Below are 20097 nucleotides of genomic sequence, written 5' to 3' on the forward strand. Positions count from 1 at the left end.
CATTATGTTCATATGCATCTTGAGGGGTCCCTCCAATAGTGCTAGATATATGTATATTTTGATGCATTTATATATGGAGACTTTGTATACATGTTTACCTATGCTAGAGACTTACATACATGTATTTTAGTACCTTGATGACATATACATTTCACTATTTATTTTACTATTTAGTACTTCAGTAGTTGGATGACATGTATTTGATTATTTATATTTTATGTATACATGCTTATTTAAGCCTTATAGTTCCCATAACTACATTTCAGTACAGATATTAGATCTAGATGTATGTTTTTGTATTTTAGTAGAACATTTTTCATGAATTAGATTTTAGATTTCAAACTTTAGATTTGTTTTGATCATTATAAAATAATCAAATTAACTTCTCTTTACCTACTTCAATAGTTAAATATGAAGAAGTTCCAAATTGATCTATGAACCTAAAAAATATCTTTAGGACTTTAATTATCTTTTAAGTATTTAGGACTTTATATATCTTTTTTTTAATTTAAAAAATATTTATTATGTTCAAATAGGATATTAAAAGGAATCATTAAGATGCTCTATTGAAAAGGGGGAATTAACTTCTTTCCCATACAAAATCTAGAGAGCATTTTTGCTCTAGGGAATGGATTTTTTTCCTTTCAAGCCCCAATATATTTCTAAGTGTAGATTTTCTAAGTTGTGTAAATTTGCCAAAGCGAAATTTTTTTTTGTGTCCTATATTTTCTCTCTCTAAGTATTGGATTGGTACCATCATATCTAATTGACCATGGGGAAGGCTATTATATATTTATTTTATTTTCTTGTTGGATTTAAACATAGGATTAAAATGTATTGTTGGTACAATAAGATAAGATTAATTCCCCATTCAATATAATATGAAAATGTAAGAGCAGATTTGATTCATGTATTTTTAAACATCCACACTTTACATGGACCCATTGGTGCCCAAGTGTTACAGAATCGAGCTCTGATACCAAAATTTCATGCCCAAATTATAGGGCCAAAAAAATACACCAATTTTTTTAAAATGTGATAATAGAATTAAATATAATACATAAGTATTCGAATAGAATTATTGACTACCTCATACGCATGTATAATTACAAAATTTAAGTACCAATCAAATGTGAATTTGTTTATCATATTTTAAACTTAATATCTATCACCATGTTATCTAATTATCCTCAATGAAATGAATACAATTTCAAAACATAGGAATGTTGCAGGAAGCTGAAATATCATCTTATCCATTTAACATTAATCAAGTGAATGTAGTTTCAAAGTATATAAAGCCACAATAAGATAAAACATCATCACATCTAATTTCAACTAAAAATATGCAAAAACTAAAATACCAAAAATATCATACGCAAGAATATTACTCAATTTTCTTTTATCACCATACGTGGACCAGCCACTTCTCATTTATTTTATTTTACAACTTGATTCAAAGGCTTCACCGAGAAAGAACTTGGAAGAAAACCGCACATTGTAGCCATTTCCACAATAAGTTTAAAAATAAAATTTATTCATAGCATTACTATCCCAAGGAGAAATCTTCCAACATATTTGAATTCAATAACAATTCAAAATTTCCTTCTTGGCTCCACAATAGGGAACCCATTACAAAGTCTATCACATATCAAGGTGATCATGGAGAGAACAAAAACTGACTGGGAGACAACCAAACATAACATGAAGAAAAAATAAAATATTCACTCCCATCTCAGTTTGCACAATAGGTTCGACATTGAACTAGACTAGGGAGAAGGTGGATGTTCCTAATAGGATATTTCAGCCACAACACCAAATTAGGTGCCCTTTTATGGCTATAAACTCAAGAATTTTCATTCTTCCATATCTTAATTTCCAAAACTCAAACACATGGTTTGTGTTGATGAGTAGGGCCCATAACACCCTACTCTCTCTCCTTGTTCTCATCCTAAGAAGAGACTCTACACCGTTGGAGTCCAACTAAAGACCTCCTCCTGTACATGGCCACTTTTTCCCTATCCAAGGGTGAGTAATGCCAATACAACCCCTGCAATCCCTTCAAAATTCAAAAGAAAATACAAAGGAAAATTATTTAAGAAAATCTATTTCAATCCCTCCCAAACATACTCAACACACACACAAACATGCATATGCAAGCAAAATAACTTAAGAATGAAACAAAACATGAACAACATGAGCTGAGGGATTCCTACCTTCACAATAAGGTTATGGAAATTCAAAAAATTTGAGATGAGCTTCCTTTCCTCTCCTTCTACTTCAATCTTGAATTGTTCTCTAAAACTAGAGGTTGGGTGAACACTCCTTCTCTCTCAAAATTTCTTCTAAATAAGATCCTAAACTCAACCACCTTCAAAAAATAAGAACTCCCCCACTTGCCTAAAGTTCTAGAGACTTCTAACTCATCTTTTCATAAGGCTAACCTCAAGGTGGAGTTAAAGTTATCCAACTCATAATTAAAACATTCAATTTTCACAATAAAGCGAAAATGGGGTTTTTGGGTGACCATAAAAGTCAACAAAAGAGGCTAGTGGGGTGGCAAATACCCCCAACACATACCCGTTAGGTACTTAGTTTTAATGATTTTTGGCTTCTAGGACTAATAAGGGACCTAACAAAAAGCTTGAAAATTTTAGGACTTTCTAACAACCTTCAAAAAAGTAGATTAATCACTAATCTTGATTAGTGTAATTAATCTTGATTACTAACTAATTAGTAAAAAGGTCCCTAACCTAGTCCAACTTAGATCTTTAGGTTACTTGGTTAATCCTAACTATCTATCTGAAATGCATATATGAGTCACAAGTGTCAAGTGACACTATAAAATCACTATTACAAATGTTAACACTTAATTCTTATAGAATGATACATTCATTCAAATCACAATACAAATAAAATACAAACAATGAGGTCTACATCTTTCATTAGATTTAACCCTAGTTTTCACAAACTATATATAGGCTTTAGTTTTGTTTCTCCATAATATTTCTTAGCTAATGTATCCTACACACTCATTTCACACATCAGTAACTCGAGAAAAATCATGTATGCATATATTCAGAACTCATCTAGAGAGTCACATAAATTAAAACATGAATCTTTGATGTAATTAACTATTTAATTCATTTCTATTTACATTTAATCATCAGAAATCACATAGTCAATATAACATAACTTATTCATTAATTCATATTAAAATACTAGAATAATCATCATTAGGCATGCATATACTTAACATAATAAACATCACCAATTAAAGAATACTGAACTATATAACCTAGTCTTCAAGGCACCATAATCAACATCATCATCATTAGGTGAAAACACCTTGTATCATTGTTAGTGAAATTTTAATGTTTAAAAAATCAAGATAATGTAGTAGTTCCCAAATCACTGAGCATTAAAATATTGATGTATCAACTAATCTCTATTTTCATTAGGACATTCACAACATAAAAAATTACTTCATATCTGTTTAAATTTCCTATAATGGTTTTAATAGAGAATTCATATTTGATAAGTACATATGAGGAGGAACCTTACACCATACATATTCACCAAGTCTCATTACTTGGAACAACTTATACATCCCTTTCTAAAGTTCCACATTAAAATTAAATGCACACTCATTTGGATCTTTTTCATGATGTTAAACTCATTCAACATAAAATAGCATTGGTGTTGTCACTATATTGCTCTTTGAAAATCTTATCTAATTCATTCCATGAGGCTACACTATCATTAGGCAACCTTCTAAACTAGTCCCTAGCATCTTTAGTCAATGAGTGTAAAAATCACTTCATTACTACATCATCTTGCTCTACCTCATATTCATTGAGCATATCTATAAATTTTATTAGGTGTTCTTCACCAATCATATCATTATTTATCAAAAATTTAGTAAACTTGTCTCTTGGATCATTAGAAAGAGGATGTGGAAACCTAGGAATGCTTACAAAGGAAATTTTCTTTTATGTCTCCATATAAATGGGTTTTCTTTCGGATCCTATCATATTTGAAGTACACTATCCAATAGCTTGGCTTTAGATAGGGATTTGAGGTTGTTTGACTTGTTGAGTCATAGGTATTTGACTACTTGTAGTAGAGGAAGAGGCAAGGGCTAACTATGATATGTTTTGGCTAGTTAACAAACATCCACAAGTTGGAATAGATGGGACAACTTGTGAGGATTGGTTTGCCCAAGACAAAATTAGATTTAATAAACTCTATTTTACTTCTAGTCTTAGTAGCTTGGCCTTCATTTTTGACCTTCTCAAGCTCTTTAGCTAAATATTCTCTCTCTTTTTTGGCTTTTTCTAAATCTAGGTCAAGCCTAGACATGCTAGGATTATTTGGGATATTTTGGGGTTCAATTATTTTGATCCCTACTACCTTTTTCTTCCCTTTATAAGGATGTTTTACAGTTAATTCCATAACCTCAGGCTCAATAGGCATGTAGGGTTGGACTTGTGAGATAAAATACCCCTCCTCTTTAAGAGGGTGCACTTGCTCTTGGAGTTTGGATCTTAAAACTTCAACATCTCCAAATACATTTGAGTGTAGTTTAAAATATTTCTCTTCTAGCCTTTTTATTTGCTCTTGCAAGGAAGCCATTCTCGTAAACAAGTTATCTCTCCCAATAAGATTATTCATGGTAACTTATTCATTTTCTTTCTCCAAACATATGCATTTTGTCTCATCTTCTAGAACCCTTTTCTTAAGAACTTCTAGTTCTAAAAATAGTTCTTTTGGGTCTATAGAAGTGGCTTCTAAATCCACTGGGTCATCCAAATCTATGACAATTCTTTCCTCATATGGAACTTGTCTAGGATTGAATCCAACATCAAAATTACCCCCATATCCCACCTATGGTACATTTCATTCACTCCATCTTATCTACAAGGAATGTCTCCTATAGAAGACACATTCTTATCATGATAAACTCTCTATTCATACAATGGGGTGGTAAATGTCTCTCCCAACAATATAGTAGTCTCACATTTAGAACTAAAGGAAGATGATTCTCTTTCTACCACAGGTTGGTATTTTGAATGGGATGACACACTAGCCCTAGACTTCCACATAGGATTCGAATCCATTTTACTTTTATTTTAGTTCTTCCTACCCCCAGGAGGTAATTTTGTGTGCAATGATATTTCTAGGTTAGCATTTGTAAAATATCATATAGTTTTCCTCTTATCTGCCATTGGAAAGAAATATTTGAAATATATAGCACTAGCTATAAAACCTTTTGACTAAATCAAGACCCTATGAAGCGGAAGTATTTAAAAATGCCCTTAGAGACTAGAAAATACGTGGGAAAACTTTCACAAATGAATCTAACCAGGAGTAAAAAATTAGAAATCTTTTAACACTACAAATTGGGTAATACAACTCTACACTGCATACAAGACACTAGAAAAGCATAAATAAAACTCAAGACTATAGCTCATATGACAACATTCTTTACACATATCCCCAATAGAGTCACCATTTTTTTAGTGTTTTGTGGACTATGAAGTTGCTCCTAAACCCAATACAAACATGTAGAGGATAAAAACAAGGCTAAGGACTAGCTAGATCCCATGTTTAGTAGGATTAATCTCATCCCTAGACCAACTTCAATAGAGTACACAAAACTCTCTTCACTTTAGGCTATGCATGGCCAAGGCAGGTGGACCTTGGGGATTTGAATATTTTTGGTTATTTTCATATTCTTCATATATTTTCTCACTAATATTTCTTTCAAATTTATCCTGTATAGGGGACAATGGTCAATATTCTTCTTAGATTTGCAATAAACTCCTTGATTATAGTAGCTAGTTATACCTTAATAGGAAAGCTATTACAAATAAGTTTTGACCAAAAATTTTAGTTCTTCATTTCATAAATAAAAATTGTCTATTTTATTTATATATGCATTATGCAACCATATGAACATATCATCTTCTAACTGAATTGATTGATCAGTGCCTTACCTATTGGGCTAGAGAGTCAAACTAGTAACTCTAGACCTATTTAATTGACTTACAATTAAATTTGTTAGCAATGAGCTCTAAATTTCATTCTTATGATATCCCTCCCATATACTTGAAACCTTATCAATTCTTGAAATCGTTTACTTAACTCTTTGGATTAAAAGAAATCAATAAAAGATATATAATTCATTTAATTGACATAGCATGTTTTTTCCTTTTGATAAAGGAAAACCTTAAAGATGTTCAATATAGACCTCTTCTTCTAGTTCTCCATTTAGAAATGAAGATTTAACATCAATCTGATAATCCTTTAATTTTTCTTTCGCTACATAAGCTAGGAACATCCTTATTACTTCCATTATTCCTACAGGTGCATATGTTTCCTCATAATCAATGTCTTCTTTTTGTGAATAATATTTACAAGCAAGTCTGACCTTGTTTCTCACAACTTCTCCTTTGTCATTCATCTTATTCCTAAAAATATATTTTGTTCCTATCACATTCTTGTCCTTTGGTCTAGGAACTAATTCCCATGTGTCATTCTTTAGTATCTATTCCAATTCTTCCTTCATTTCTTGGATTCAATGATTATCCTTGAATGCTTCATTTGTACACTTTGGTTCAACTTGAGATATCAAACATATCTACTCATTTATTCTATTCCTTGTCATTACTCCTTTGCCTTTACTTCCAATTATCTGCTCATGAGGGTGATTCCTTGTCAGATTTCTTTTAGGGAAGGGATTTGACATCTCAACTCTTATCTCTTTTCTAGGTTCAAATCTTTGCTCTTCTCCTTGTTCAACAATTTGTACATCATTCTACAATTCATTGTTATTCTTAAGGAAAACTTCAGCATTTTGCATAACAAATCTAGAGTTATCCATTTCTTCATTTGAATTATAATCTATCATCTTTTCCTTGGTTCCAAACTTCCATCAATCCTAACATTTTCACACTCAACTATTGTCTTAGTTCTAAAGTTAAAGTATCTTTAAACCTTACTATTCAAAGAGTAGCCAATAAAAATACCTTCATTACTTCTTGGATAAAACTTACCAATGTTATCATCTTCTTAATATAAAATTTTCTCCCAAATATTATGAAATATTTGACTAATGGTTAATTTCCAAACCATAGTTCATAAGGTGTCTTGTCCATACCTGTTTTGATCTATACTCTATTTAGAGTATACACTTTTGTATTCATTGCTTCTCTTCAAAATTTATTATAAATATCATTCTCAAATAACATCACGTGTTAGCTGCCTCTACTAAAGACATATTTCTTCTCTTAGCAATCCCATTCTACTCAAGTGTTGTAAGTGTAGATAGGTATCTTTTGATTCCATTTTCTTCATAAAATCTGTTAAATTCTCTAGAGGTAAATTCTCATCCTCTATCTAATCTCAAGCCTTTAATCTTAACACTAGATTCATTTCAACTCTATTCTTAAATATCTTGAACTTTTCTAAAGCATCTGATTTCTCTTTAACAAATTCTACCCACACCATTCTAGTTAAATCATCAACAAAAATCATAAAATACCTTTCACCATAGAATCCTCTTGTTTCTGCAGGACCACTCAGATATGTGTGAACAATCTCTAGCTTCTTTGTAGTAGTGAACTTTTGCTAGGGAAAGGTAATTTCTTCTATTTAGCCAAAATACATTCCTTACACATAGAATTAGTAGGCTTAACAATCTTAGGCAAGTCTCTAACAAAAAAAGTGCTACTAATATATATAATATTATCAAAGTTTATGTGACAGAATCTTCTATGTCACAACCAACTATTATCCACTTTACCTACCAAAAATGCCACCTCAATAGGATTCAACTAAAATATATTCCCTATAGATCTAGTGCCAGTTCCAATCATCTTACCATCTCTGTGTTTTATAGTGCATGTCTTCTAGCTAAACAACAACCAATAACCCTTATCCACCAATTGTCCAACACTCAACAATTTATGCTTGAATCCATCAACAAAATAGAAGTCATCATTGTTATTTTTACCATTGATAGTAATGGATCTAATTCCTATTATATGATAGGATACATTGTTTCAAACTCTAATAATACCTCCATAATGGTTCTTTGACTTAATAAACTTATTCATATCACTAGTCATGTGATGTGAACAACCACTATAAATTATGCAATCAGATTTCTTTTCCACTTGGGTAACTAGAGCTCTTTCTTCTCTGATTTCTCTATCAAGATCATCTACCTTGATAGCCACAAATCCTAATTCATCATCACTTTCACTTTGATCTTTTTCATTGGATTCTTCATCTTCATTTGCATATAAACAATTTCTATCTCTATCTCTTCTAGACTTAAACTTTCCCTTATAATTTTTCCTTTTTTAAGGATATTTAGATGCATAATGACCAAATTCATTACAAGTCCAACATTTAAACATTTTCATACCATCTTTTTCTCTTCTCACTAGAAGGGCTATTCTTTCCTTAATCTTCTTGTCTTCATCAACTGTATTGCTACCAAAAAAAATTCCATGAGTACTTGCACTTCTTTTGAAATTGGGTTGAATGTTTAGAGCTTTGAAAATTGCTTCTACTCTTGCTAGTTCTCCAAGTTGTTTGAGATCTACTTTTGCTGATTCCAATCTACCATGAAAATTTTCCTTGGTGAAATCCTTAGTATAGGACATCACTAGTTGTGTCATCTAAGCTATAAGCTTGAATGGTGGTATCAAACTTTTCAAAATCTTCTTTATGACTTCATCATCATCTTTGGCTCCACCATGAGATCAAGTTCCTGCAACCATTTTTGATATTCTTCCAATATAAATTCTTACAAATTCATATTCCATCATCTTACCAACTTGATATACACATATCCAACTTTGTAACCTCATTCTCTTAGCATGATCATCACCTTCAAAACTAGATTCTAATGATTTCCAAATTTTATGAGATGTTTCAAGTGACTTTACCTAATTTCATTCATTCTCTAGAAGGGTTGATAGTATATATTTTCTTACTCTCATGTTACACATGTATAGATCCCTTTCTTCTTCACTACAATCTTCTAGCTTTGTTTATTCAACGATTTTCTTCTTTCCCTTTGTTGAGATCCAATATCCCTGACCCATGCACAAAAGATGATACTTCATCTTCTCCTTCCAACTTTCATAGTTGGTCCAATCAAATCTAGGACTATCCTTGCTAAAAAGATTTGTCATTGATCTTGCGAATCTATTAAGCTTATCCTTCAAGTAACTAGTGCTCTGACACCAATTATTGGAATATATAGCCCATTGATAGAACTAAGATGGAGGTTAAATAACTTATAAAACTATTGACATCAATACCAACTTTAAATAATATTAAGCATATGAGTAATGCAAGTTGAAATCACAACAAGGTGCTCATAGACAATAACACTGATTATGTTAACTAGGGAAATCCTTGATCAAAAGGAAAACCCTAGTGGGGATGGTACCCACAAGATGATGTACTAATATAAATATTCCTTCTTGGAGGATGGATCCTATTAGGATTCTATGAATACATTCATTACATATGAGTCCTTTTTAGGATACTTTGAATCCTTGTTAGGAGATTCCAACCCTAATAGGAGTTGTGTTAGGTGTTATAGAAGAGAATTGGACTCACTACCCAAACATCTTCGAGGATAAGATCAATAAACCCACTATCCAAATGATCTTTGCATTATTCCTTATAGAATAATATAACTAAATTTTACTTCATTCCTCTGTCTCTTTCCTATCAACCAGATTTCTTCTCCTTCAGATCTTGTAACCAGATCATGAACTTAACATTCACTAATCCCTCGAATTGCTTACATGCATTCAATCAACTCTCTTCTCATATTTGCACTTAGTAAATACCATAGAAAATAGATACATGACAATTCTTACAATCAAGGAAAACATCTTTCCTTTATACCATATCTTCATAATAAATCCTTGAGTTGGCCTTAAGGCTTTCCCAATTAATTAAAATAAGATAGATATATATTTAATTACAATTACTATAGCACTATCATCTCATAGTCTATACAAAATGTTGCACATGTGACTCTAGGTCTTGCACACTTGCTGACATCACCACTTGACTTTCTTCTGTCATTAGTTGACTATGTATCACCTCATTATATCTTGGATAAAAAGATATAATGCAAACATTAGAAAATATGAAGTTGATACTTTATTTTTACGTTGCTCTTAGTAAATCAAACACAACTATCATACATATTTGACTTAGTCTTTATCCTGTTAACCACATCATCAGAAAACTCTTAGGAATGTCCTTAACTATGCATCACTTCAACTTTACTTAGTTACTATGCAACATAAAATCTCTAATTGCTATTCTTCTAGTCTCTAATAGAAATACTGCTATATTGACATCAATGAGAAACACAATCATGAATGCAACATATGAATGCTCTCCAATTTAGGATATTCACCTAATGTGGTATCATCAGTATTCATGGTAACATAGCCATGGAATACTTTAGCCATTCCTGTGTCTATTTCATCCACTTTGGCCTCATTCATGAATTAGAAATGCTTCATAGTCTTGGATATTTTTGTACCTAAGGTACCTATAGAGTCCATACTATCATATTTCTCTAATTTGTGCTTATTAGATGTGGGATCAATCAACGTGGGTTTATTAGATATGGGATCCATGCTCCATGCTACCAAAAATTTGGAATCAATATTGAATCATGATCCCTTTGATGTCCACCAACACCAAATACCTCATAAGATATTGTATTATCTTGTCTCCTTATTTGGTCAAGCATAAAAGATTGCTCTAGATCCCACCTAGGTACCAGGTGCATTGCACTCCTTTGCACTAAGTCCCTATCCTCCTCAAGAGTCATTACCTCAAATTACAACATTTGGGGTCAAATTGTGATGATAATTTGTAATGATAATGTAATTTGCGGTCATTTTTATGTTCTTTTTCTTGCAATTGTCCCCAACATCATCTCAATATTGACATTTATGTCATAATTGTGATGCCCTCATGAGCATAAAACAAAAAAAAAAAAGAAATAAGACAATATTTTTCCTTTTTTAAAAAAATTTTTGGAAAGAGATGTGTGCGAAAGAGGTCTAGAGAGAAATGAACATTGTCATTGTGTCCTTGTGATTGGTGCATTTGGTTCTTGTTCCCTTTCTCTATGATTTCATTGTCAAGTCGTTCCCTTTCTTTGTGATTTCATTGTAGTGTCATTCCCTTGATCTATGATTTCATTTCTGTATTGTGCCCTAGCTCTACGATTTTATTCAAGGGCAAGAAGGGGTAAATATCTATAAAAAAAATTCCTTGTAAACATGTATGTCTTTATATTTCCTTCTAAAAATATATCTCTTTATATATTTAGAGAGATTTTATCAAGGTGTTTATTATATATATGATCTAGCTGCATTCATATTCTAGAATCTAAATAATAAAACAATAAAACTCACTCAACCCATGCTAAGTGACTTACCTCAAGATCATGCACAAAAATAATGAAGACCATGAAAAATGGGCAAATTTTGCAACAAATTTTACAAAACATATTATAGCAGATATTTTTAGAAAGAAACAAGCCATAAGTAGTTAAATGGGTCTAATTGCTAATTAGTTGGGTTGATACATCCATATATTTAACTATGTTATGGCATCTTGAAGGAAATCATCCTCATGATTATTATTATGTATTTGGTGCATTTATTTCCTATGATATACCTATGCAATTCTTTGTCAAGCCCTTGCTCTGTGATTTTGTTTCCATGCCCTGATGATCTCTGAATTTTATTGTCATGTTGTGCCCTTTCTCTACAAATTTTTTTCCATGCCCTAGCTCTATGATTTTCTTCAAGGGTATGGAAATGTTGGTTTTTTTTACTTCTAAATAGGTATCTCTTTATATCTCCTTTTGAACATGTATATTTAAAGATCTTTGTTAAGGTGCTTATTACATATTAGTTACACAATTAAAAAAATTGATCCAGCTGCATACATATTGTAGAATCTAAATAATTAAAAAATAAAACTCACTCAACCAATGGTAACTTACCTCAAGATTCTACACAAATATAATGTAGGCTAGGAAAAGTGGGTAGAGTTCACAAGAAATCTTACAAAATCATATCATAGGAGATATTTTTAGAGAGAAACTAGCCATAACTAGTTAAATAGATATAGTTGCTAATTAGCTAGGTTGATTATGAATTCATTTAGAACTATCATTAGATTAGGTACAATAAAATAAACAATCAATTTTTCCCAGCTAGTAGGATCAAATATAGTTTTCTAAGGTGATAAAATTGCATATGCAAGGAATCAAAGAATAACTTCAGTGAAGAGTTGAGTGTAAGGAGTTGAAGAAGAAAGTTCTTCTTTGTATGCCATAATCACAAGGCACATTCCCTTGTAGAAGCCTCCACAATAATGGAATTACCTCTAAACCTTCCAAAAGACGTTGAAGTGGTTTTGAGCCTTGAAACACTCTTATAAGCATTTGATGTTTGGGATCATCGTAGGGGGACTATGCCAATACTTGAAACTCTCTGATAAGAATTTGATATTTGGAATGTAAATTCTTAAAGACACTTGCAAGTGATTCCAATATCATAGTACCTACCACAACACTTTCCTAGATTATATTGAGTGACTCCCATTATATCCTCTATGTTGTGTAGTTGTTGTTTCTGTCTTGTAGTCTCTTTCTAAAGTTGCTCCTTCTCATTCTCTTTCTAGAGTTGCTCCTTATCCTTTCCTCTTGTGTCTTAAATTTTGATTATCAAACTTCTGAATATTTTCTTCTACCTTTTCTAAAATCAACTTCACAATGTGTTGTAACTTTGGCATAGGTGTTTGATCATCGATAGATTTCATTTTCACATTCTAGTTTTCAAGATTGTTCAACACCATTGCTTGCAGATTTCTCATATCAAGCACTTTTTATACTATTTCAATGCCATGTTCTTGCTTCTAAGCTAATAGTTCTTCAAATACATTTTCTTGTAAAACATTATTGTTTTCGAACAATTGTAAACTATTAGAAAGTGCATTATTGTTTTCACATGCATGTATGTATGTACGCATGTATGTATGTATGTATGTATGTGTATGTATAGACATATGTATATATGTATGAATGTATGGATGTATGTATTTCTGTATGTATATAGAGAAATCTCGTGGATTGTGGATTATGTATTATAAACAAAATATAAAATCAAACATGATATTAATCATTCCCCATTTGTTTTGATTGATTGTGGATAGATGCACGGGAAAGAGGGTGAAAAGCTCTAAACGTTGGTGGAGATTAAGGGAGATCTAGGATTTATTTATTATTCCCTTGTGATCTGCATGCCCTTTTGCTATGATTTTCTTCAAGGGGAGAAGAGGTACATATGTAAATATTCTTTTCTTTTCTTTCTAAACATGTATCTCTTGAAGATATATAATAGCTTTGGTTAGATTCAAGAATAACTGATTATGATGATTATATGCATATGTGCATGTATGTATGTAAATTAGTTCACTATGTGAACTAATTTACATACATACATACACACTTGCATAGTACTTTTGCTAAATTGAATTGATCATTCATGTCTTGGATTCACACAAAAAATTATTCTTGCATTTAATCAAATTTATTTATATCAAACTAAGTATGCAAATATTTGTACTTACAAATTATATTAGCTCTGGGTGATTGAGGAAAGATCTTTTGCATAATATCATCTAGGTAATGATCAAATGCATTCACATTAAGTCATAATAGGATCAAGTAGATGATCCATTTATGTTACTTCATACTTTTTTTATTGAACATTTTGTTTAACATAATTCATAATACTAGAGTTATACAGCTGCAACTAGTACTCTTGTTTATTTTATTTAATCATATACATTTAACACTATTATTTTTTTAATTTCAAAATTTTCATATTTAATGTGAAGAGATTCCACCACTAGAAAATGGAATAGCCACAATGTGGAGCCACATAGCTTATGATTTTTCCACCCAATAATATTTTTATTATATTTTTGTCCTTCAAAAATATTATAGGTGAATATTCTTTTAATTTTACCTATATTTAATAAATTTTCACTTTTCATTTGAGATAATTTTATATTATAAGATAGAAACATCTATCATAATGTTGGACATGCCAATTTTGATCATCCCACTTTCAAAGTTAATTCTCTTATCTAATTAAGGAAACTACTTGCAACTGACTCCTTGATTTTCTACAACTTGCTCGATTAGCCATTCACACAAATGAATTATTCCATATCCATAAACAACATATAATCTTCTATTAGTCTCTCTCCTCTAAATATTCAATACATGGAGCCATTATCATTATGAGTAGACTCACTCTCCTTAGATGAATTCAATCAAAACTATTCATACCAAACTAAGTATGCAGAAATTTGTACTTAAAAATTATATTATCTCTTGGTGATTCAGTAAAGATGAAATATAATTTTCCAAGGTGATAAAATTATATATGCAAATGTATGTATGTATCTCTATATCTCATTGTCATGCCTTTGTGAGCTTTGTATATGTATGTTTGTATGTATGTATATGCATATATACATATGTATATGTGTGTGTGTGTGTGTTTGTATATATACATACATACATACATATGTGTGTATATGTATGTATATATACACTTACATATTAATAAATAAAAGCTTCTCTAATCACCAATTGGGGAAATAGAAAGAGATACATGTTTAGAAGGAAAAGAAAAGAACATTTACATAAGTACCTCTTCTCCCCTTGAAGAAAATCATAGAGCAAGCACTACTACATTTGGGCCTAAATACCACATTGCAATTGCAAATTGCCATCACAATTTAACCTCAAATGTTGTAGTGTTGCAAAGGACACAAAGATCACAAGGGTATGAACTAGAAATGAAATCATAGAGAAAGGGAACAAAGATCACAAGGGAATGACAAAAAAATGTAGAGATCGCAAGGGCATGACAATGAAATTCCATATCTCCATAGGATGTATGTATGTACGTATATAAATAGAGAGATCTTGGTATAATAGAAAAACAATAAAGATCACTCAATAGGTAGCATGGCCATGGGTATTGTCACATGATTATAAACATAACTATATAAGGAGTGAGTTAAGATATATATAGGTTAACCTTACATTAACAATAAACTATAACATTAAGGTTACACTAGGATTTTACATTATTTTAATTGTAGAAATTTTCCTAATTCACCTAAGTGAGTGTATGATGGTGAAGGGTTGTATTAGGTGAGTAAATCTCATCAATGGCTATAGGAATACATTTACATCAAAATAATTAGGAACTAGAGCTACATATTTGTTAGAGTGAGTAGTTCAAGGGTCTTGATCCTATGGATATGGGTATGTAGGTAGCCTAGTAGGTGGATTATGGCAATTGAGCTTACATATTCGACAATACATCATTTCCATTATTTGTGCTCTCTGAGTCAAATGTATATAACTTTATCACTTATAACTATAATTTTCAAATAGTACAAACCACAATAATTTCTTATAATTCTATGGTTCTCTTTGTAAGTTTAGAAAATTGAAGTTTAAAAATTAATTGCATTTATGAAAATCTTTTTCAAGTTTGATAATTCTCTTTTTCTTGACTCATATTCCAAGAATAATTTTTCAAAACACATATTGACTAGTTGGAGATTGAGCCAAAAAATTGTATGAATGATTGTGCCAAAAGAGATAAAAAAATGAATGTGCATGATAATCATCCTTTTACATTCTGTTTAGCATAGTTGTTCTTATAGTTTATGATTTTTGTTGAGAACAAAATTCCAAAATAATTAGGTAGGTGATATGACCTTTGTCTTGTGATAAGACCTGCTTCTTTATTTAAAAGAAATCCTAGAATATATCTAATTTTATTAAGGGAAAATTTCTTCATCTTTTTAAAGAGTATCTCTATTTAAAGATTTCTTTCTTTTTAAATGGGGTTTGAAATATGTTTACTTGTTTGTGCCTCTTAATTATGACAATGTTTTCTATATGCTCAAGGAATTATGAGTTTTTGAAATTCTAATTTGACTTCAATTAGATTTAGGAAAATTAGCTAAAATAGGGTATTAAAAATGTAGGAATATGTTGGGAAACTTAGTGGACTATGTTATTATTTGTTCTATTTTTGCTAGTAAATTTAACTAGAATATTAGGATCTAGCAGACTTGGTATTTTATGCCTATCTTATCAAATATTTAAAATAATTGAAGATAAATAAATTCATTTAAATTCTATAGGGTTTGAATTATATTGGCACACACTCCCTACAAGGATCCGTAGTATCTACTATTCCTATTAATTTGGTCTAGTTGCTGATTATTTGGGTTGATTACAAATTCCTATAGAAATATCATAAGATTAGGAATAATAAAATGAACAATCAGTTGTTCCTAGCTAGCAGGATCAAATACAGTTTTCCAAGGTGATAAAATTCCATATGCAAATGCATCACTTGAATCTTAGGCATGAAGCACATTCCCCAATTTATAATGAATGAATTGATATAAAGGCTCCATATGTTAGCCAAATAATGGAAGCCATTGATGTAACCATGCATGTATTGGCACACTGATGCAGGAGCATCCAGAGGTATAAGGGCAATCTTGTGTCACCCAAAAAAATGTACTTAGACTTAATTTTTGTTTCATGTGTTTTCATTTTTGGACACCCATTTGGGTCAAATAAAGGTTCCAACTCTCATAGTTCCACTATCAGTGTGCTAGTAAATCTTGAAAAAATAGGAGTATGTAATTGGGCCATCATTTTGGTAAACTAGAAGGTGTGAATTGTCTAGATGAATTTAATTGTGATTTAGAGGATTCCAAAAAAAGAATCAGGTCAAAAGGCCCCACAGTTTGAAAGTTATTGCAATTTTTTTGGTTTTGGAGACCTCCTAAGAATGCTTCAAAGTCAGGATAGGGGCATTAAATGACTTCAAAAAGGGCCAAAAAATGGGGGATGAGAAAATCTTTTCCATAAGGTTATAGTGTACTTTGAGAGCTTTTCAAAAATGTAAATGGTTTGTCAATTGGAGCTACGGTTCATAAGTTATGCCTCCCGGAAGTTCGATTACCATTTTTGGATTCTTCTAGATTTGTGCCAACTTCTAACACAGCTTCTAGAGCCTTCTATTTGGTTGGCGGATGCCTTCTAGCACTTTCTAGAATGTATTCCTAGCCCTTAACCCTTCGGGGTCTATTTAAGGAGATTCCTGGCATTGTAAAAGGCAGTTCAGAGTGGAGTTTGACAGGAGGTACTGAAAGGAGAAATTATCTCCACGTTTATGCTATTGTAAGCCCTTAGGGCATGTCTTGAAGTTTATTTTCTCTATACTGAATGTACTAGCTTATTTTTCAGTTAATACAATTTCCCTTTTTCTATTGTGTCCATTCTTTTCTTGGGTTGTGTCCCCATCACACACTCTCCCTATGAGTATCCCAAGTATCTAATGTCATTGTTAATTTGGGCATCACCTTATGATCCAAAATTTAATGAATTATTGAAATTGGTAGTAGCTTCTCCAATATCTCTAGAAAACATAGCATAGGTTCAAGGTCCCTTGGCTCCTAGGAATTTGATGTAGCTATTCTCACTACTAGAAGAATAAATTCAGTTAAGAGTTGATTGTAACAAGTTGAAGAAGCAAGTTCTACTTCTATGTAAATTCCATAATCACAAGACTCATTCCCTTGTAGAAGCCATAACCCAATTAAATATATGCATATATAGAATCCATAACCCATATAAATTGGTCTAGTTGCTAATTACGTAGGTTGATTACAGATTCTTGTAGAATTGTCATCAAATTAAGTACAATGAAAGGAGCAATTAGCATTATTTTTGTGTAGGATATTGAGCTAAGTCAATTAGCACGAGTTGAGTGAGTTTTATTGTTTATAGATTTGGATTCTAGAATATGTATGCAGCTAGATCAGTTTTTATATTGTGCTAAGATATAATAAGCACCTTAAAAATGATCTCTCTGTATATATGTATGTATGTATGTATGTATGTAATTATGTATTTATGTATGTTTGTATGTATATATGTATGTATGTATGTAATTATGTATTTATGTATGTGTGTATGTATATATGTATGTATGTATGTATGTATGTATGTATGCATGTATGCATGTATACATATGTGTCCATGTATGTATATATGTACATGTATGTATGCATGCATGCATGTATATATGTATATATGTATCATGTTGAGATCTAGGATTGCATTTTCATGCCCTTGTGATCATTACATTTCATTGCTATGCCCTTGTGATCTTTGCATCTCATTTTTGTGCCCTTCTAATCTTTTCATGTTATTCATTTTATTGTATCTAATATGATGATAATTGTATAGGAATTTTTTGTCATGCCTTTTTGATCTCTACATCCCAAGTATCTACTATTGTTGTTAATTTGGGCATCACTATATGATCTAGAATGTTATGAAGTACTAAAGAAAGTAATAACTTCTCCTATGTCTCTAGAAAATTTAGTATAGGTTCAGGGTCCCTTGGCTCCCAAGAATTGTTAATAGCTATTCTCACTACTAGAAGAATAAATTTAGTGAAGAGTTGAGTTTAATGTGTTGAAGAAGCAAGTTCTACTTATGTGTAAATTTGATAATCATGAGGCTCATTCCCTTGTAGAAACCATAACCTAGTTAAATATATGTATATATCAACCTAGCTAATAAAAAACTAGACCCATTTAACTAGGTTATGGCTTGTTCCTTTCTAAAAATATTTTCTATGATATGTTTTTGTAAAATTTCTTGCGAACTCTGTCAATTTTTTACAGTCTACATTATTTTTGTAGAGGATCTTATGTTAAGTCGCTTAGCACCTCAAAAAAGATCTCTATATCAATATAAATACATGTATATATGTATGTATGTATGTATGTATGTATGCATGCATGTATGTATGCATGAATGTATGTATGCATATATATATATATGTATGTATGTATGTATGTATGTATGTATGTGCCCTTGTGATTACATGTCATTGTCATTTTCTTGTGATCTCTATAACCTGTTCTCATGCCTTTGTGATAGTTGTATATGTATGTATGTATGTATATATAAATATATACATATATATACATATGTATATGGAGATATATGTGTAAATGTGTGTATGTATATATATAAACAAAGAGATCTTGGAACAATAGAAAAACAATAAAAGTCACTCAACAAGTAACATGGCCACAAATGCAATGACAACATCTATTGGTAAGTAGATTCCTCTTTCTCTCTCTCTCATTTTTCATTTGTTTATTTAACTTGAACTATTATTTCTTAGGGGGTATTTTCTAATATTGGATTCATTTTATGCATGAGGCAATGAGGACATTCCTCAATGTACCCGAGTTATGAATTACCTATGAGCAATGAAGATGGACATCCCCTAAGAGTAGTAGGAGGTGATGAGGAAAGAATGTATTTAATCCAAGGATTCTTTTCCAATTGAAAAACCTCCTATTCTAAAACACCTACACAAAAATGTGATCCTATGCACCTTAGGTCCTAGGCATTCTTTATTAACCATGAGTAACTACCACATGAATTCAATGTTGGAAAGTCTAGGGAGAATAAATTTGAGAAATATATGAGGAGGCTGAAGGAAACCATATACTCTCATGAGGGAAAAGGTTGGGAATAAGAATATGTGCCCCCAATCATGATCTAACCTTTTATTTTTAGGTAGAAGGGTTGGTCTTAATAGGCTCTTCAAAATATTAGGTTCCTTAAACTAACTATGATATAAAATTTTCATGATAATAGTAATAAAATTATTGAAAAAGGAAATAGAGTCAAAGGAGTGATAAGATCTAACCTATACCCTTGTCCATAGCTGTACTGTTAGATCTCTATTTTCATAAGAGGTGTGATCAAGGAAATATGGGCTAATGTACTCCATGTTCTTGTACAAAATTTAAATCATCAGTAATGAATAATAGTAGAACTTGAAGTTTTCAATCTCTCCACTCCATGCTAGCCCAATGATGTGTTGA

The sequence above is a fragment of the Cupressus sempervirens genome, chromosome 4, assembly GCF_028749045.1.
Source record: "Cupressus sempervirens isolate cs-2001-9-10 chromosome 4, ASM2874904v1, whole genome shotgun sequence".
Classification (NCBI taxonomy): Eukaryota; Viridiplantae; Streptophyta; class Pinopsida; order Cupressales; family Cupressaceae; genus Cupressus; species Cupressus sempervirens.